This window comes from Xyrauchen texanus, chromosome 6 (genome assembly GCF_025860055.1).
Source record: "Xyrauchen texanus isolate HMW12.3.18 chromosome 6, RBS_HiC_50CHRs, whole genome shotgun sequence".
In the NCBI taxonomy this organism is placed as follows: Eukaryota; Metazoa; Chordata; class Actinopteri; order Cypriniformes; family Catostomidae; genus Xyrauchen; species Xyrauchen texanus.
In genome coordinates this window covers 234,561-259,961 of record NC_068281.1, presented here as the reverse complement: position 1 = coordinate 259,961, position 25,401 = coordinate 234,561, and the positions used below count along the sequence as shown (strand labels likewise).

Here is a 25,401-nt window from a genome sequence, read left to right as displayed (position 1 = left end):
GTTATTAACACAACACCAGTTATTAACATTACACCAGTTATTAACATTATACCAGTTATTAACACAACACCAGTTATTAACATTATACCAGTTATTAACACAACACCAGTTATTAACACAACACCAGTTATTAACATTATACCAGTTATTAACACAACACCAGTTATTAACATTACACCAGTTATTAACAAAACACCAGTTATTAACATTATACCAGTTATTAACACGACACCAGTTATTAACACAACACCAGTTATTAACATTATACCAGTTATTAACACAACACCAGTTATTAACATTACACCAGTTATTAACACAACACCAGTTATTAACATTACACCAGTTATTAACATTTTATCAGTTATTAACATTACACCAGTTATTAACACAACACCAGTTATTAACATTATACCAGTTATTAACACAACACCAGTTATTAACACAACACCAGTTATTAACATTATACCAGTTATTAACACAACACCAGTTATTAACATTACACCAGTTATTAACACAACACCAGTTATTAACACAACACCAGTTATTAACATTATACCAGTTATTAACACAACACCAGTTATTAACACAACACCACTTATTAACACAACACCAGTTATTAACATTATACCAGTTAATAACATTACACCACTTATTAACACAACACCAGTTATTAAAGGGGTCATGACATGAGAAACCAAATTTGCCTTGATCTTTTGGTATATAAGAGGTCTTTGTATCATTAAAACGTCCTGCAAGTTTAATATTTTAAGACGTCCTCCCCATTCTAGACGAATCATTTATTTAATCAAGCTCAAAATACAGCTCGTTCTGGATTCATGGTTAGAAGTGACGTGTCGGTTAGAAGTGACGTAACAGCGTTTATGTATGACCGCCTCCAGCACAAGATAACTACGCTTTAAGCGCAAGACAACTACGCTCATTTCAGTATACGCTATGCCTCACAAGTGTTCAGTCGATGGACAGCGAGCTCTGACAGAGACTACTTGTGCACAGGAAAATTACGATGCCACACAGATGTGCTGTTCCTGGCTGTGGTCAAACAAAACCTCTGAATAAGCTGCCGAAAGATCCAGTCGTCAGGAAAAATGGATGCAGTTTATTTTTTACGGATCTACCCAGTCATGGCAGTGTTAACTTAAGCGCTTGTTCTGTACATTTTAAGGATGACTGTTTTGAGAACAAATCTCAATATGATGCTGGCTTTGCCAGAAAACTGTTGCTCAAAGATAAGTCCGTGTCGACTATTCTGGGAACAACGACGACGCAAACTGTAAGTAATCTATTTTAAACTTTAAACTACTTTTTAAAGCGCAATTTCATTCATTATGAATAATCACAGTGTTTTTACTTAGTTTACTTGCATATTGTTCTGGCTGGGAGCGTCAATAATTGATACATAGGCACTGACCTTAGCCAATCATAACAGTGGGCGTTAACACTGAAGTCTTAAATGGAAAACGCTCCCAAAACAGACTGTTTGAATCAGAGGATGAGAAACAGGGTGGGAAAAGGTCATAAATCACTAGATTTTAAAAGTTTTTCTTAAAAAAAATATATTAATACTATAATTGCACCTAAGGGAACATAATAATACAATAAAAAAACCATGTCATGACCCCTTTAACACAACACCACTTATTAACACAACACCAGTTATTAACATTACACCACTTATTAACACAACACCAGTTATTAACACAACACCAGTTATTAACATTATACCAGCTTATTAACACAACACCAGTTATTAACATTATACCACTTATTAACACAACACCAGTTATTAACATTATACCAGTTATTAACACAACACCAGTTATTAACACAACACCACTTATTAACACAACACCAGTTATTAACATTACACTACTTATTAACACAACACCAGTTATTAACACAACACCACTTATTAACTCAACACCAGTTATTAACATTACACCACTTATTAACACAACACCAGTTATTAACATTATACCACTTATTAACACAACACCAGTTATTAACACAACACCACTTATTAACACAACACCAGTTATTAACATTACACTACTTATTAACACAACACCAGTTATTAACACAACACCACTTATTAACTCAACACCAGTTATTAACATTACACCAGTTATTAACATTACACCACTTATTAACACAACACCAGTTATTAACACAACACCACTTATTAACACAACACCAGTTATTAACATTACACTACTTATTAACACAACACCAGTTATTAACACAACACCACTTATTAACTCAACACCAGTTATTAACATTACACCAGTTATTAACACAACACCAGTTATTAACATTACACCAGTTATTAACATTACACCACTTATTAACACAACACCAGTTATTAACATTATACCACTTATTAACACAACACCAGTTATTAACACAACACCACTTATTAACACAACACCAGTTATTAACATTACACTACTTATTAACACAACACCAGTTATTAACACAACACCACTTATTAACACAACACCAGTTATTAACATTACACCAGTTATTAAAATTACACCACTTATTAACACAACACCAGTTATTAACATTATACCACTTATTAACACAACACCAGTTATTAACACAACACCAGTTATTAACATTACACCACTTATTAACACAACACCAGTTATTAACATTATACCAGTTATTAACACAACACCAGTTATTAACATTATACCAGTTATTAACACAACACCAGTTATTAACACAACACCAGTTATTAACATTATACCAGTTATTAACACAACACCAGTTATTAACATTACACCAGTTATTAACACAACACCAGTTATTAACACAACACCAGTTATTAACATTATACCACTTATTAACACAACATAACTTATTAACACAACACCAGTTATTAACATTACACCAGTTATTAACATTACACCACTTATTAACACAACACCAGTTATTAACACAACACCACTTATTAACACAACACCAGTTATTAACACAACACCAGTTATTAACATTATACCAGTTATTAACACAACACCAGTTATTAACATAATACCAGTTATTAACACAACACCAGTTATTAACATTATACCAGTTATTAACACAACACCAGTTATTAACATTACACCAGTTATTAACATTACACCAGTTATTAACACAACACCAGTTATTAACATTACACCAGTTATTAACAAAACACCAGTTATTAACAAAACACCAGTTATTAACATTATACCAGTTAACACAACACCAGTTATTAACATTACACCAGTTATTAACATTACACCAGTTATTAACATTATACCAGTTATTAACACAACACCAGTTATTAACATTATACCAGTTATTAACACAACACCAGTTATTAACATTATACCAGTTATTAACATTACACCAGTTATTAACACAACACCACTTATTAACACAACACCAGTTATTAACATTACACCACTTATTAACGCAACACCACTTATTAACACAACAGCAGTTATTAACACAACACCACTTATTAACACAACACCAGTTATTAACATTACACCAGTTATTAACATTACACCACTTATTAACACAACACCAGTTATTAACATTATACCACTTATTAACACAACACCAGTTATTAACACAACACCACTTATTAACACAACACCAGTTATTAACATTACACCACTTATTAACACAACACCAGTTATTAACATTATACCAGTTATTAAAACAACACCAGTTATTAACACAACATCAGTTATTAACATTATACCAGTTATTAACACAACAACAGTTATTAACACAACACCAGTTATTAACAAAACACCAGTTATTAACACAACACCAGTTATTAACATTAAACCCATATTAACATTATACCAGTTATTAACATTATACCAGTTATTAACAAAACACCAGTTATTAACACAACACCAGTTATTAATATTACACCAGTTATTAACAAAACACCAGTTATTAACAAAACACCAGTTATTAACATTATACCAGTTATTAACACAACACCAGTTATTAACATTATACCAGTTATTAACATTACACCACTTATTAACACAACACCAGTTATTAACATTATACCAGTTATTAACACAACATCAGTTATTAACACAACACCAGTTATTAACATTATACCAGTTATTAACACAACACCAGTTATTAACACAACACCAGTTATTAACATTATACCAGTTATTAACACAACACCAGTTATTAACATTACACCAGTTATTAACACAACACCAGTTATTAACATTACACCAGTTATTAACAAAACACCAGTTATTAACATTATACCAGTTATTAACACAACACCAGTTATTAACATTATACCAGTTATTAACATTACACCAGTTATTAACAAAACACCAGTTATTAACACAACACCAGTTATTAACATTACACCAGTTATTAACACAACACCAGTTATTAACACAACACCAGTTATTAACATTACACCAGTTATTAACAAAACACCAGTTATTAACACAACACCAGTTATTAACATTACACCAGTTATTAACACAACACCAGTTATTAACATTATACCAGTTATTAACACAACACCAGTTATTAACACAACACCAGTTATTAACATTATACCAGTTATTAACATTACACCACTTATTAACACAACACCAGTTATTAACATTATACCAGTTATTAACACAACACCAGTTATTAACACAACACCAGTTATTAACATTATACCAGTTATTAACACAACACCAGTTATTAACACAACACCAGTTATTAACATTATACCAGTTATTAACACAACACCAGTTATTAACATTACACCAGTTATTAACACAACACCAGTTATTAACATTACACCAGTTATTAACAAAACACCAGTTATTAACATTATACCAGTTATTAACACAACACCAGTTATTAACATTATACCAGTTATTAACATTACACCAGTTATTAACAAAACACCAGTTATTAACACAACACCAGTTATTAACATTACACCAGTTATTAACACAACACCAGTTATTAACACAACACCAGTTATTAACATTACACCAGTTATTAACAAAACACCAGTTATTAACATTATACCAGTTATTAACACAACACCAGTTATTAACATTAAACCAGTTATTAACATTACACCAGTTATTAACAAAACACCAGTTATTAACATTATACCAGTTATTAACACAACACCAGTTATTAACACAACACCAGTTATTAACATTATACCAGTTATTAACACAACACCAGTTATTAACATTACACCAGTTATTAACACAACACCAGTTATTAACATTACACCAGTTATTAACATTATATCAGTTATTAACATTACACCAGTTATTAACACAACACCAGTTATTAACATTATACCAGTTATTAACACAACACCAGTTATTAACATTATACCAGTTATTAACACAACACCAGTTATTAACACAACACCAGTTATTAACATTACACCAGTTATTAACACAACACCAGTTATTAACACAACACCAGTTATTAACATTACACCAGTTATTAACATTATACCAGTTATTAACACAACACCAGTTATTAACATTATACCAGTTATTAACACAACACCAGTTATTAACACAACACCAGTTATTAACATTATACCAGTTATTAACACAACACCAGTTATTAACATTACACCAGTTATTAACAAAACACCAGTTATTAACATTATACCAGTTATTAACACAACACCAGTTATTAACACAACACCAGTTATTAACATTATACCAGTTATTAACACAACACCAGTTATTAACATTACACCAGTTATTAACACAACACCAGTTATTAACATTACACCAGTTATTAACATTTTATCAGTTATTAACATTACACCAGTTATTAACACAACACCAGTTATTAACATTATACCAGTTATTAACACAACACCAGTTATTAACACAACACCAGTTATTAACATTATACCAGTTATTAACACAACACCAGTTATTAACATTACACCAGTTATTAACACAACACCAGTTATTAACACAACACCAGTTATTAACATTATACCAGTTATTAACACAACACCAGTTATTAACACAACACCACTTATTAACACAACACCAGTTATTAACATTATACCAGTTAATAACATTACACCACTTATTAACACAACACCAGTTATTAAAGGGGTCATGACATGAGAAACCAAATTTGCCTTGATCTTTTGGTATATAAGAGGTCTTTGTATCATTAAAACGCCCTGCAAGTTTAATATTTTAAGACGTCCTCCCCATTCTAGACTAATCATTTATTTAATCAAGCTCAAAATACAGCTCGTTCTGGATTCATGGTTAGAAGTGACGTGTCGGTTAGAAGTGACGTAACAGCGTTTGCATATGACCGCCTCCAGCACAAGATAACTACGCTTTAAGCGCAAGACAACTACGCTCATTTCAGATCGCTAGCGCCTCACAAGTGTTCAGTCGATGGACAGCGAGCTCTGACAGAGACTACTTGTGCACAGGAAAATTACGATGCCACACAGATGTGCTGTTCCTGGCTGTGGTCAAACAAAACCTCTGAATAAGCTGCCGAAAGATCCAGTCGTCAGGGAAAAATGGATGCAGTTTATTTTTACGGATCGACCCAGTCATGGCAGTGTTAACTTAAGCGCTTGTTCTGTACATTTTAAGGATGACTGTTTTGAGAACAAATCTCAATATGATGCTGGCTTTGCCAGAAAACTGTTGCTCAAAGATAAGTCCGTGTCGACTATTCTGGGAACAACGACGACGCAAACTGTAAGTAATCTATTTTAAACTTTAAACTACTTTTTAAAGCGCAATTTCATTCATTATGAATAATCACAGTGTTTTTACTTAGTTTACTTGCATATTGTTCTGGCTGAGGCGTCAATAATTGATACATAGGCACTGACCTTAGCCAATCATAACAGTGGGCGTTAACACTGAAGTCTTAAATGGAAAACGCTCCCAAAACAGACTGTTTGAATCAGAGGATGAGAAACAGGGTGGGAAAAGGTCATAAATCACTAGATTTTAAAAGTTTTTCTTAAAAAAATATATTAATACTATAATTGCACCTAAGGGAACATAATAATACAATAAAAAAAACCATGTCATGACCCCTTTAACACAACACCACTTATTAACACAACACCAGTTATTAACATTACACCACTTATTAACACAACACCAGTTATTAACACAACACCAGTTATTAACATTATACCAGTTATTAACATTATACCACTTATTAACACAACACCAGTTATTAACATTACACCACTTATTAACACAACACCAGTTATTAACACAACACCAGTTATTAACATTACACCACTTATTAACACAACACCAGTTATTAACATTACACCACTTATTAACACAACACCAGTTATTAACACAACACCAGTTATTAACACAACACCACTTATTAACACAACACCAGTTATTAACATTACACCACTTATTAACACAACACCAGTTATTAACACAACACCAGTTATTAACATTACACCACTTATTAACACAACACCAGTTATTAACATTATACCAGTTATTAACATTATACCACTTATTAACACAACACCAGTTATTAACACAACACCACTTATTAACACAACACCAGTTATTAACATTACACTACTTATTAACAAAACACCAGTTATTAACACAACACCACTTATTAACTCAACACCAGTTATTAACATTACACCAGTTATTAACATTACACCACTTATTAACACAACACCAGTTATTAACATTATACCATTACACCAGTTATTAACACAACACCAGTTATTAACATTACACCAGTTATTAACACAACACCAGTTATTAACATTATACCAGTTATTAACACAACACCAGTTATTAACATTATACCAGTTATTAACACAACACCAGTTATTAACACAACACCAGTTATTAACATTATACCAGTTATTAACACAACACCAGTTATTAACATTACACCAGTTATTAAAACAACACCAGTTATTAACACAACACCAGTTATTAACATTATACCACTTATTAACACAACATAACTTATTAACACAACACCAGTTATTAACATTACACCAGTTATTAACATTACACCACTTATTAACACAACACCAGTTATTAACACAACACCACTTATTAACACAACACCAGTTATTAACACAACACCAGTTATTAACATTATACCAGTTATTAACACAACACCAGTTATTAACATAATACCAGTTATTAACACAACACCAGTTATTAACATTATACCAGTTATTAACACAACACCAGTTATTAACATTACACCAGTTATTAACATTACACCAGTTATTAACACAACACCAGTTATTAACATTACACCAGTTATTAACAAAACACCAGTTATTAACAAAACACCAGTTATTAACATTATACCAGTTATTAACACAACACCAGTTATTAACATTACACCAGTTATTAACACAACACCAGTTATTAACATTACACCAGTTATTAACACAACACCAGTTATTAACATTATACCAGTTATTAACACAACACCAGTTATTAACATTATACCAGTTATTAACACAACACCAGTTATTAACATTACACCAGTTATTAACATTACACCAGTTATTAACACAACACCAGTTATTAACATTATACCAGTTATTAACACAACACCAGTTATTAACATTATACCAGTTATTAACAATACACCAGTTATTAACACAACACCAGTTATTAACACAACACCAGTTATTAACATTACACCAGTTATTAACACAACACCAGTTATTAACATTACACCAGTTATTAACACAACACCAGTTATTAACACAACACCAGTTATTAACATTACACCAGTTATTAACACAACACCAGTTATTAACACAACACCAGTTATTAACACAGTTATTAACATACACCAGTTATTAACACAACACCAGTTATTAACATTATACCAGTTATTAACACAACACCAGTTATTAACATTACACCAGTTATTAACATTACACCAGTTATTAACACAACACCAGTTATTAACATTACACCAGTTATTAACACAACACCAGTTATTAACATTACACCAGTTATTAACACAACACCAGTTATTAACACAACACCAGTTATTAACACAACACCAGTTATTAACATTATACCAGTTATTAACACAACACCAGTTATTAACACAACACCAGTTATTAACATTATACCAGTTATTAACACAACACCAGTTATTAACACAACACCAGTTATTAACACAACACCAGTTATTAACATTACACCAGTTATTAACACAACACCAGTTATTAACATTATACCAGTTATTAACACAACACCAGTTATTAACATTATACCAGTTATTAACACAACACCAGTTATTAACATAACACCAGTTATTAACACAACACCAGTTATTAACATTACACCAGTTATTAACACAACACCAGTTATTAACACAACACCAGTTATTAACACAACACCAGTTATTAACATTACACCAGTTATTAACACAACACCAGTTATTAACATTATACCAGTTATTAACACAACACCAGTTATTAACACAACACCAGTTATTAACACAACACCAGTTATTAACATTACACCAGTTATTAACACAACACCAGTTATTAACACAACACCAGTTATTAACACAACACCAGTTATTAACATTACACCAGTTATTAACATTACACCAGTTATTAACACAACACCAGTTATTAACATTACACCAGTTATTAACACAACACCAGTTATTAACATTACACCAGTTATTAACATTACACCAGTTATTAACACAACACCAGTTATTAACATTACACCAGTTATTAACACAACACCAGTTATTAACATTATACCAGTTATTAACACAACACCAGTTATTAACACAACACCAGTTATTAACATTATACCAGTTATTAACACAACACCAGTTATTAACACAACACCAGTTATTAACACAACACCAGTTATTAACATTACACCAGTTATTAACACAACACCAGTTATTAACACAACACCACTTATTAACACAACACCAGTTATTAACATTACACCAGTTATTAACATTACACCACTTATTAACACAACACCAGTTATTAACATTATACCACTTATTAACACAACACCAGTTATTAACACAACACCAGTTATTAACATTACACCAGTTATTAACACAACACCAGTTATTAACATTATACCAGTTATTAACACAACACCAGTTATTAACATTATACCAGTTATTAACACAACACCAGTTATTAACACAACACCAGTTATTAACATTATACCAGTTATTAACACAACACCAGTTATTAACATTACACCAGTTATTAACACAACACCAGTTATTAACACAACACCAGTTATTAACATTATACCAGTTATTAACACAACACCAGTTATTAACACAACACCAGTTATTAACATTACACCAGTTATTAACATTACACCAGTTATTAACACAACACCAGTTATTAACACAACACCAGTTATTAACATAACACCAGTTATTAACACAACACCAGTTATTAACATTATACCAGTTATTAACACAACACCAGTTATTAACATTATACCAGTTATTAACACAACACCAGTTATTAACATTATACCAGTTATTAACACAACACCAGTTATTAACATTACACCAGTTATTAACATTACACCAGTTATTAACACAACACCAGTTATTAACATTATACCAGTTATTAACACAACACCAGTTATTAACACAACACCAGTTATTAACATTATACCAGTTATTAACACAACACCAGTTATTAACATTACACCAGTTATTAACATTACACCAGTTATTAACATTATACCAGTTATTAACACAACACCAGTTATTAACATTATACCAGTTATTAACACAACACCAGTTATTAACATTATACCAGTTATTAACATTACACCAGTTATTAACACAACACCACTTATTAACACAACACCAGTTATTAACATTACACCACGTTATTAACACAACACCAGTTATTAACACAACACCAGTTATTAACACAACACCACTTATTAACACAACACCAGTTATTAACATTACACCAGTTATTAACATTACACCACTTATTAACACAACACCAGTTATTAACATTATACCAGCTTATTAACACAACACCAGTTATTAACACAACACCACTTATTAACACAACACCAGTTATTAACATTACACCACTTATTAACACAACACCAGTTATTAACATTATACCAGTTATTAACACAACACCAGTTATTAACACAACACCAGTTATTAACATTATACCAGTTATTAACACAACACCAGTTATTAACACAACACCAGTTATTAACATAACACCAGTTATTAACACAACACCAGTTATTAACATTAAACCCATATTAACATTATACCAGTTATTAACATTATACCAGTTATTAACACAACACCAGTTATTAACACAACACCAGTTATTAACATTACACCAGTTATTAACACAACACCAGTTATTAACATTATACCAGTTATTAACACAACACCAGTTATTAACACAACACCAGTTATTAACATTATACCAGTTATTAACATTACACCAGTTATTAACACAACACCAGTTATTAACATTACACCAGTTATTAACAAAACACCAGTTATTAACAAAACACCAGTTATTAACATTATACCAGTTATTAACACAACACCAGTTATTAACACAACACCAGTTATTAACATTATACCAGTTATTAACACAACACCAGTTATTAACATTACACCAGTTATTAACACAACACCAGTTATTAACATTACACCAGTTATTAACACAACACCAGTTATTAACATTATACCAGTTATTAACACAACACCAGTTATTAACATTATACCAGTTATTAACATTACACCAGTTAACACAACACCAGTTATTAACATTACACCAGTTATTAACATTATACCAGTTATTAACACAACACCAGTTATTAACATTATACCAGTTATTAACATTACACCAGTTATTAACACAACACCAGTTATTAACACAACACCAGTTATTAACATTACACCAGTTATTAACACAACACCAGTTATTAACATTATACCAGTTATTAACACAACACCAGTTATTAACACAACACCAGTTATTAACATTACACCAGTTATTAACATTACACCACTTATTAACACAACACCAGTTATTAACATTATACCACTTATTAACACAACACCAGTTATTAACACAACACCAGTTATTAACATTACACCAGTTATTAACACAACACCAGTTATTAACACAACACCAGTTATTAACATTATACCAGTTATTAACACAACACCAGTTATTAACATTACACCAGTTATTAACACAACACCAGTTATTAACATTACACCAGTTATTAACACAACACCAGTTATTAACATTATACCAGTTATTAACACAACACCAGTTATTAACATTATACCAGTTATTAACATTACACCAGTTATTAACACAACACCAGTTATTAACACAACACCAGTTATTAACATTACACCAGTTATTAACACAACACCAGTTATTAACACAACACCAGTTATTAACATTACACCAGTTATTAACACAACACCAGTTATTAACATTATACCAGTTATTAACACAACACCAGTTATTAACATTACACCAGTTATTAACATTACACCAGTTATTAACACAACACCAGTTATTAACATTATACCAGTTATTAACACAACACCAGTTATTAACACAACACCAGTTATTAACATTATACCAGTTATTAACACAACACCAGTTATTAACATTACACCAGTTATTAACACAACACCAGTTATTAACATTACACCAGTTATTAACATTACACCAGTTATTAACATTACACCAGTTATTAACACAACACCAGTTATTAACATTATACCAGTTATTAACACAACACCAGTTATTAACATTATACCAGTTATTAACACAACACCAGTTATTAACACAACACCAGTTATTAACATTACACCAGTTATTAACACAACACCAGTTATTAACACAACACCAGTTATTAACATTACACCAGTTATTAACATTATACCAGTTATTAACACAACACCAGTTATTAACATTATACCAGTTATTAACACAACACCAGTTATTAACACAACACCAGTTATTAACATTATACCAGTTATTAACACAACACCAGTTATTAACATTACACCAGTTATTAACACAACACCAGTTATTAACATTATACCAGTTATTAACACAACACCAGTTATTAACACAACACCAGTTATTAACATTATACCAGTTATTAACACAACACCAGTTATTAACATTATACCAGTTATTAACACAACACCAGTTATTAACATTACACCAGTTATTAACATTACACCAGTTATTAACATTACACCAGTTATTAACACAACACCAGTTATTAACATTATACCAGTTATTAACACAACACCAGTTATTAACACAACACCAGTTATTAACATTATACCAGTTATTAACACAACACCAGTTATTAACATTACACCAGTTATTAACACAACACCAGTTATTAACACAACACCAGTTATTAACATTATACCAGTTATTAACACAACACCAGTTATTAACACAACACCAGTTATTAACACAACACCAGTTATTAACATTACACCAGTTATTAACATTACACCAGTTATTAACACAACACCAGTTATTAACATTACACCAGTTATTAACACAACACCAGTTATTAACACACCAGTTATTAACATTACACCAGTTATTAACACAACACCAGTTATTAACACAACACCAGTTATTAACATTACACCAGTTATTAACATTACACCAGTTATTAACACAACACCAGTTATTAACACAACACCAGTTATTAACACAACACCAGTTATTAACATTACACCAGTTATTAACACAACACCAGTTATTAACATTATACCAGTTATTAACACAACACCAGTTATTAACACCATTATTAACACAACACAGTTATTAACACAACACCAGTTATTAACATTACACCAGTTATTAACACAACACCAGTTATTAACACAACACCAGTTATTAACATTACACCAGTTATTAACACAACACCAGTTATTAACATTATACCAGTTATTAACACAACACCAGTTATTAACATTACACCAGTTATTAACACAACACCAGTTATTAACACAACACCAGTTATTAACATAACACCAGTTATTAACATTATACCAGTTATTAACACAACACCAGTTATTAACATTATACCAGTTATTAACACAACACCAGTTATTAACACAACACCAGTTATTAACATTACACCAGTTATTAACATTACACCAGTTATTAACACAACACCAGTTATTAACATTATACCAGTTATTAACACAACACCAGTTATTAACATTATACCAGTTATTAACACAACACCAGTTATTAACACAACACCAGTTATTAACACAACACCAGTTATTAACATTACACCAGTTATTAACACAACACCAGTTATTAACATTACACCAGTTATTAACATTACACCAGTTATTAACACAACACCAGTTATTAACATTATACCAGTTATTAACATTACACCAGTTATTAACACAACACCAGTTATTAACATTACACCAGTTATTAACACAACACCAGTTATTAACACAACACCAGTTATTAACATTACACCAGTTATTAACACAACACCAGTTATTAACATTACACCAGTTATTAACACAACACCAGTTATTAACATTACACCAGTTATTAACACAACACCAGTTATTAACACAACACCAGTTATTAACATTACACCAGTTATTAACACAACACCAGTTATTAACACAACACCAGTTATTAACATTACACCAGTTATTAACACAACACCAGTTATTAACATAACACCAGTTATTAACATTATACCACTTATTAACACAACACCAGTTATTAACACAACACCACTTATTAACACAACACCAGTTATTAACATTACACCAGTTATTAACACAACACCAGTTATTAACACAACACCAGTTATTAACACAACACCAGTTATTAACATTACACCAGTTATTAACATTACACCACTTATTAACACAACACCAGTTATTAACATTATACCACTTATTAACACAACACCAGTTATTAACACAACACCAGTTATTAACATTACACCAGTTATTAACACAACACCAGTTATTAACATTATACCAGTTATTAACACAACACCAGTTATTAACATTATACCAGTTATTAACACAACACCAGTTATTAACACAACACCAGTTATTAACATTATACCAGTTATTAACAAAACACCAGTTATTAACATTATACCAGTTATTAACACAACACCAGTTATTAACACAACACCAGTTATTAACATTATACCAGTTATTAACACAACACCAGTTATTAAAACAACACCAGTTATTAACATTACACCAGTTATTAACATTACACCACTTATTAACACAACACCAGTTATTAACACAACACCAGTTATTAACACAACACCAGTTATTAACACAACACCAGTTATTAACATTATACCAGTTATTAACACAACACCAGTTATTAACATAATACCAGTTATTAACACAACACCAGTTATTAACATTATACCAGTTATTAACACAACACCAGTTATTAACATTACACCAGTTATTAACATTACACCAGTTATTAACACAACACCAGTTATTAACATTACACCAGTTATTAACAAAACACCAGTTATTAACAAAACACCAGTTATTAACATTATACCAGTTATTAACACAACACCAGTTATTAACACAACACCAGTTATTAACATTATACCAGTTATTAACACAACACCAGTTATTAACATTATACCAGTTATTAACACAACACCAGTTATTAACATTATACCAGTTATTAACACAACACCAGTTATTAACATTACACCAGTTATTAACATTACACCAGTTATTAACATTACACCAGTTATTAACACAACACCAGTTATTAACATTATACCAGTTATTAACACAACACCAGTTATTAACATTATACCAGTTATTAACATTACACCAGTTATTAACATTACACCAGTTATTAACACAACACCAGTTATTAACATTACACCAGTTATTAACACAACACCAGTTATTAACATTACACCAGTTATTAACACAACACCAGTTATTAACATTACACCAGTTATTAACACAACACCAGTTATTAACATTACACCAGTTATTAACACAACACCAGTTATTAACACAACACCAGTTATTAACATTACACCAGTTATTAACACAACACCAGTTATTAACACAACACCAGTTATTAACATTACACCAGTTATTAACATTACACCAGTTATTAACACAACACCAGTTATTAACATTATACCAGTTATTAACACAACACCAGTTATTAACACAACACCAGTTATTAACACAACACCAGTTATTAACATTACACCAGTTATTAACATTACACCAGTTATTAACACAACACCAGTTATTAACATTATACCAGTTATTAACACAACACCAGTTATTAACACAACACCAGTTATTAACATTACACCAGTTATTAACACAACACCAGTTATTAACATTATACCAGTTATTAACACAACACCAGTTATTAACATTACACCAGTTATTAACACAACACCAGTTATTAACATTACACCAGTTATTAACACAACACCAGTTATTAACATTATACCAGTTATTAACACAACACCAGTTATTAACATAACACCAGTTATTAACACAACACCAGTTATTAACATTACACCAGTTATTAACACAACACCAGTTATTAACATTATACCAGTTATTAACACAACACCAGTTATTAACACAACACCAGTTATTAACATTATACCAGTTATTAACACAACACCAGTTATTAACATTATACCAGTTATTAACACAACACCAGTTATTAACATTACACCAGTTATTAACATTATACCAGTTATTAACACAACACCAGTTATTAACATTATACCAGTTATTAACATTACACCAGTTATTAACACAACACAAGTTATTAACATTACACCAGTTATTAACACAACACCAGTTATTAACATTATACCAGTTATTAACATTATACCTGTTATTAACACAACACCAGTTATTAACATTATACCAGTTATTAACACAACACCAGTTATTAACATTACACCAGTTATTAACACAACACCAGTTATTAACATTACACCAGTTATTAACAAAACACCAGTTATTAACACAACACCATTTATTAACATGACACCAGTTATTAACACTACACCAGTTATTAACAAAACACCAGTTATTAACACAACACAAGTTATTAATATTACACCAGTTATTAACACAACACCAGTTATTAACATTATACCAGTTATTAACATTACACCAGTTATTAACATTACACCAGTTATTAACACAACACCAGTTATTAACATTAAACCAGTTATTAACATTATACCAGTTATTAACATTATACCAGTTATTAACAAAACACCAGTTATTAACACAACACAAGTTATTAACACAACACCAGTTATTAACATTACACCAGTTATTAACACAACACCAGTTATTAACATTATACCAGTTATTAACACAACACCAGTTATTAACACAACACCAGTTATTAACATTACACCAGTTATTAACACAACACCAGTTATTAACATTATACCAGTTATTAACACAACACCAGTTATTAACATTACACCAGTTATTAACACAACACCAGTTATTAACACAACACCAGTTATTAACATTATACCAGTTATTAACACAACACCAGTTATTAACATTACACCAGTTATTAACACAACACCAGTTATTAACACAACACCAGTTATTAACATTATACCAGTTATTAACACAACACCAGTTATTAACACAACACAAGTTATTAACATTACACCAGTTATTAACACAACACCAGTTATTAACATTACACCAGTTATTAACACAACACCAGTTATTAACATTACACCAGTTATTAACACAACACCAGTTATTAACATTATACCAGTTATTAACACAACACCAGTTATTAACATTACACCAGTTATTAACACAACACCAGTTATTAACATTACACCAGTTATTAACATTACACCAGTTATTAACACAACACCAGTTATTAACATTACACCAGTTATTAACAAAACACCAGTTATTAACAAAACACCAGTTATTAACATTATACCAGTTATTAACACAACACCAGTTATTAACACAACACCAGTTATTAACATTATACCAGTTATTAACACAACACCAGTTATTAACATTATACCAGTTATTAACACAACACCAGTTATTAACATTATACCAGTTAACACAACACCAGTTATTAACATTACACCAGTTATTAACATTACACCAGTTATTAACATTATACCAGTTATTAACACAACACCAGTTATTAACATTATACCAGTTATTAACACAACACCAGTTATTAACATTATACCAGTTATTAACATTACACCAGTTATTAACACAACACCACTTATTAACACAACACCAGTTATTAACATTACACCACTTATTAACACAACACCAGTTATTAACACAACACCACTTATTAACACAACACCAGTTATTAACATTACACCAGTTATTAACACAACACCAGTTATTAACACAACACCAGTTATTAACATTACACCAGTTATTAACACAACACCAGTTATTAACACAACACCAGTTATTAACATTATACCAGTTATTAACACAACACCAGTTATTAACATAATACCAGTTATTAACACAACACCAGTTATTAACATTATACCAGTTATTAACACAACACCAGTTATTAACATTACACCAGTTATTAACATTACACCAGTTATTAACACAACACCAGTTATTAACATTACACCAGTTATTAACACAACACCAGTTATTAACACAACACCAGTTATTAACATTATACCAGTTATTAACACAACACCAGTTATTAACACAACACCAGTTATTAACATTATACCAGTTATTAACACAACACCAGTTATTAACATTATACCAGTTATTAACACAACACCAGTTATTAACATTATACCAGTTAACACAACACCAGTTATTAACATTACACCAGTTATTAACATTACACCAGTTATTAACATTATACCAGTTATTAACACAACACCAGTTATTAACATTATACCAGTTATTAACACAACACCAGTTATTAACATTATACCAGTTATTAACATTACACCAGTTATTAACACAACACCACTTATTAACACAACACCAGTTATTAACATTACACCACTTATTAACGCAACACCAGTTATTAACACAACACCAGTTATTAACATTACACCACTTATTAACGCAACAGCAGTTATTAACACAACACCACTTATTAACACAACACCAGTTATTAACATTACACCAGTTATTAACATTACACCACTTATTAACACAACACCAGTTATTAACATTATACCACTTATTAACACAACACCAGTTATTAACACAACACTACTTATTAACACAACACCAGTTATTAACATTACACCAGTTATTAACACAACACCAGTTATTAACACAACACCAGTTATTAACATTATACCAGTTATTAACACAACACCAGTTATTAACACAACACCAGTTATTAACATAACACCAGTTATTAACACAACACCAGTTATTAACATTACACCAGTTATTAACATAATACCAGTTATTAACATTATACCAGTTATTAACAAAACACCAGTTATTAACACAACACCAGTTATTAATATTACACCAGTTATTAACAAAACACCAGTTATTAACAAAACACCAGTTATTAACATTATACCAGTTATTAACACAACACCAGTTATTAACATTATACCAGTTATTAACATTATACCACTTATTAACACAACACCAGTTATTAACACAACACCACTTATTAACACAACACCAGTTATTAACATTACACTACTTATTAACACAACACCAGTTATTAACACAACACCACTTATTAACTCAACACCAGTTATTAACATTACACCAGTTATTAAAATTACACCACTTATTAACACAACACCAGTTATTAACATTATACCACTTATTAACACAACACCAGTTATTAACACAACACCAGTTATTAACATTACACCACTTATTAACACAACACCAGTTATTAACATTATACCAGTTATTAACACAACACCAGTTATTAACATTATACCAGTTATTAACACAACACCAGTTATTAACACAACACCAGTTATTAACATTACACCAGTTATTAACACAACACCAGTTATTAACATTACACCAGTTATTAACACAACACCAGTTATTAACACAACACCAGTTATTAACATTATACCAGTTATTAACACAACACCAGTTATTAACACAACACCAGTTATTAACATTACACCAGTTATTAACATTACACCAGTTATTAACACAACACCAGTTATTAACATTACACCAGTTATTAACACAACACCAGTTATTAACACAACACCAGTTATTAACATTATACCAGTTATTAACACAACACCAGTTATTAACATTATACCAGTTATTAACACAACACCAGTTATTAACATTATACCAGTTATTAACACAACACCAGTTATTAACATTACACCAGTTATTAACATTACACCAGTTATTAACATTACACCAGTTATTAACACAACACCAGTTATTAACATTATACCAGTTATTAACACAACACCAGTTATTAACATTATACCAGTTATTAACATTACACCAGTTATTAACACAACACCAGTTATTAACACAACACCAGTTATTAACATTACACCAGTTATTAACACAACACCAGTTATTAACACAACACCAGTTATTAACACAACACCAGTTATTAACATTACACCAGTTATTAACATTACACCAGTTATTAACACAACACCAGTTATTAACATTATACCAGTTATTAACACAACACCAGTTATTAACACAACACCAGTTATTAACACAACACCAGTTATTAACATTACACCAGTTATTAACACAACACCAGTTATTAACATTATACCAGTTATTAACACAACACCAGTTATTAACACAACACCAGTTATTAACATTATACCAGTTATTAACACAACACCAGTTATTAACACAACACCAGTTATTAACACAACACCAGTTATTAACACAACACCAGTTATTAACATTAAACCAGTTATTAACATTATACCAGTTATTAACATTATACCAGTTATTAACAAAACACCAGTTATTAACACAACACCAGTTATTAATATTACACCAGTTATTAACAAAACACCAGTTATTAACAAAACACCAGTTATTAACATTATACCAGTTATTAACACAACACCACTTATTAACACAACACCAGTTATTAACATTATACCAGTTATTAACATTACACCACTTATTAACACAGCACCAGTTATTAACATTATACCACTTATTAACACAACATCAGTTATTAACACAACACCAGTTATTAACATTATACCAGTTATTAACACAACACCAGTTATTAACATTATACCAGTTATTAACACAACACCAGTTATTAACATTACACCAGTTATTAACACAACACAAGTTATTAACATTACACCAGTTATTAACAAAACACCAGTTATTAACATTATACCAGTTATTAACACAACACCAGTTATTAACATTATACCAGTTATTAACATTACACCAGTTATTAACAAAACACCAGTTATTAACACAACACCAGTTATTAACATTACACCAGTTATTAACACAACACCAGTTATTAACACAACACCAGTTATTAACATTACACCAGTTATTAACACAACACCAGTTATTAACATTATACCAGTTATTAACACAACACCAGTTATTAACATTACACCAGTTATTAACATTACACCAGTTATTAACACAACACCAGTTATTAACATTATACCAGTTATTAACAAAACACCAGTTATTAACACAACACCAGTTATTAACATTACACCAGTTATTAACACAACACCAGTTATTAACATTACACCAGTTATTAACACAACACCAGTTATTAACATTACACCAGTTATTAACATTACACCAGTTATTAACACAACACCAGTTATTAACATTATACCAGTTATTAACACAACACCAGTTATTAACATTATACCAGTTATTAACACAACACCAGTTATTAACACAACACCAGTTATTAACATTACACCAGTTATTAACATTATACCAGTTATTAACACAACACCAGTTATTAACACAACACCAGTTATTAACATTACACCAGTTATTAACAAAACACCAGTTATTAACACAACACCAGTTATTAACATTACACCAGTTATTAACATTATACCAGTTATTAACACAACACCAGTTATTAACATTATACCAGTTATTAACACAACACCAGTTATTAACACAACACCAGTTATTAACATTATACCAGTTATTAACACAACACCAGTTATTAACATTAAACCAGTTATTAACACAACACCAGTTATTAACATTACACCAGTTATTAACAAAACACCAGTTATTAACATTATACCAGTTATTAACACAACACCAGTTATTAACATTATACCAGTTATTAACAAAACACCAGTTATTAACACAACACCAGTTATTAACATTAAACCAGTTACTAACATTACACCAGTTATTAACAAAACATCAGTTATTAACATTATACCAGTTATTAACACAACACCAGTTATTAACACAACACCAGTTATTAACATAACACCAGTTATTAACACAACACCAGTTATTAACATTACACCAGTTATTAACATTACACCAGTTATTAACATTACACCAGTTATTAACACAACACCAGTTATTAACACAACACCAGTTATTAACATTACACCAGTTATTAACACAACACCAGTTATTAACACAACACCAGTTATTAACATTATACCAGTTATTAACACAACACCAGTTATTAACACAACACCAGTTATTAACATTACACCAGTTATTAACATTACACCAGTTATTAACACAACACCAGTTATTAACATTATACCAGTTATTAACACAACACCAGTTATTAACACAACACCAGTTATTAACATTATACCAGTTATTAACACAACACCAGTTATTAACATTATACCAGTTATTAACACAACACCAGTTATTAACATTACACCAGTTATTAACACAACACCAGTTATTAACATTACACCAGTTATTAACACAACACCAGTTATTAACATTATACCAGTTATTAACACAACACCAGTTATTAACATTATACCAGTTATTAACATTACACCAGTTATTAACACAACACCAGTTATTAACATTACACCAGTTATTAACAAAACACCAGTTATTAACACAACACCAGTTATTAACATTACACCAGTTATTAACACAACACCAGTTATTAACATTATACCAGTTATTAACACAACACCAGTTATTAACATTACACCAGTTATTAACATTACACCAGTTATTAACACAACACCAGTTATTAACATTATACCAGTTATTAACACAACACCAGTTATTAACACAACACCAGTTATTAACATTATACCAGTTATTAACACAACACCAGTTATTAACATTACACCAGTTATTAACACAACACCAGTTATTAACATTACACCAGTTATTAACATTACACCAGTTATTAACATTACACCAGTTATTAACACAACACCAGTTATTAACATTATACCAGTTATTAACACAACACCAGTTATTAACATTATACCAGTTATTAACACAACACCAGTTATTAACACAACACCAGTTATTAACATTACACCAGTTATTAACACAACACCAGTTATTAACATTACACCAGTTATTAACATAACACCAGTTATTAACACAACACCAGTTATTAACATTACACCAGTTATTAACACAACACCAGTTATTAACATACACCAGTTATTAACACAACACCAGTTATTAACATTACACCAGTTATTAACACAACACCAGTTATTAACATTACACCAGTTATTAACATTACACCAGTTATTAACACAACACCAGTTATTAACATTATACCAGTTATTAACACAACACCAGTTATTAACATTACACCAGTTATTAACATAACACCAGTTATTAACACAACACCAGTTATTAACATTACACCAGTTATTAACACAACACCAGTTATTAACACAACACCAGTTATTAACATTACACCAGTTATTAACACAACACCAGTTATTAACATTACACCAGTTATTAACACAACACCAGTTATTAACATTATACCAGTTATTAACACAACACCAGTTATTAACATTACACCAGTTATTAACACAACACCAGTTATTAACATTACACCAGTTATTAACATAACACCAGTTATTAACACAACACCAGTTATTAACATTATACCAGTTATTAACACAACACCAGTTATTAACATTACACCAGTTATTAACACAACACCAGTTATTAACACAACACCAGTTATTAACATTACACCAGTTATTAACACAACACCAGTTATTAACACAACACCAGTTATTAACATTACACCAGTTATTAACATTACACCAGTTATTAACACAACACCAGTTATTAACATTACACCAGTTATTAACACAACACCAGTTATTAACATTACACCAGTTATTAACACAACACCAGTTATTAACATTACACCAGTTATTAACATTACACCAGTTATTAACACAACACCAGTTATTAACATTATACCAGTTATTAACACAACACCAGTTATTAACATTACACCAGTTATTAACACAACACCAGTTATTAACATTATACCAGTTATTAACACAACACCAGTTATTAACATTACACCAGTTATTAACACAACACCAGTTATTAACATTACACCAGTTATTAACACAACACCAGTTATTAACATTATACCAGTTATTAACACAACACCAGTTATTAACACAACACCAGTTATTAACATTACACCAGTTATTAACATTACACCAGTTATTAACACAACACCAGTTATTAACATTATACCAGTTATTAACACAACACCAGTTATTAACACAACACCAGTTATTAACATTATACCAGTTATTAACACAACACCAGTTATTAACATTATACCAGTTATTAACACAACACCAGTTATTAACATTACACCAGTTATTAACATTACACCAGTTATTAACACAACACCAGTTATTAACATTATACCAGTTATTAACACAACACCAGTTATTAACACTACACCAGTTATTAACATTAACACCAGTTATTAACATTACACCAGTTATTAACATTACACCAGTTATTAACATTACACCAGTTATTAACACAACACCAGTTATTAACATTATACCAGTTATTAACACAACACCAGTTATTAACATTATCACCAGTTATTAACACAACACCAGTTATTAACATTACACCAGTTATTAACATTACACCAGTTATTAACACAACACCAGTTATTAACATTACACCAGTTATTAACACAACACCAGTTATTAACATTACACCAGTTATTAACACAACACCAGTTATTAACATTACACCAGTTATTAA

The 25,401-nt window shown here is 30.1% G+C and overlaps 1 protein-coding gene across 2 annotated transcripts in view; it reads left to right on the top strand.

The window, feature by feature from the left end:
* Positions 1 to 25,401, top strand: part of LOC127645810 (myomegalin-like) — a 106,717-nt gene that overhangs the window by 17,410 nt on the left and 63,906 nt on the right. The gene's annotated exons all lie outside the window — the stretch shown is intronic.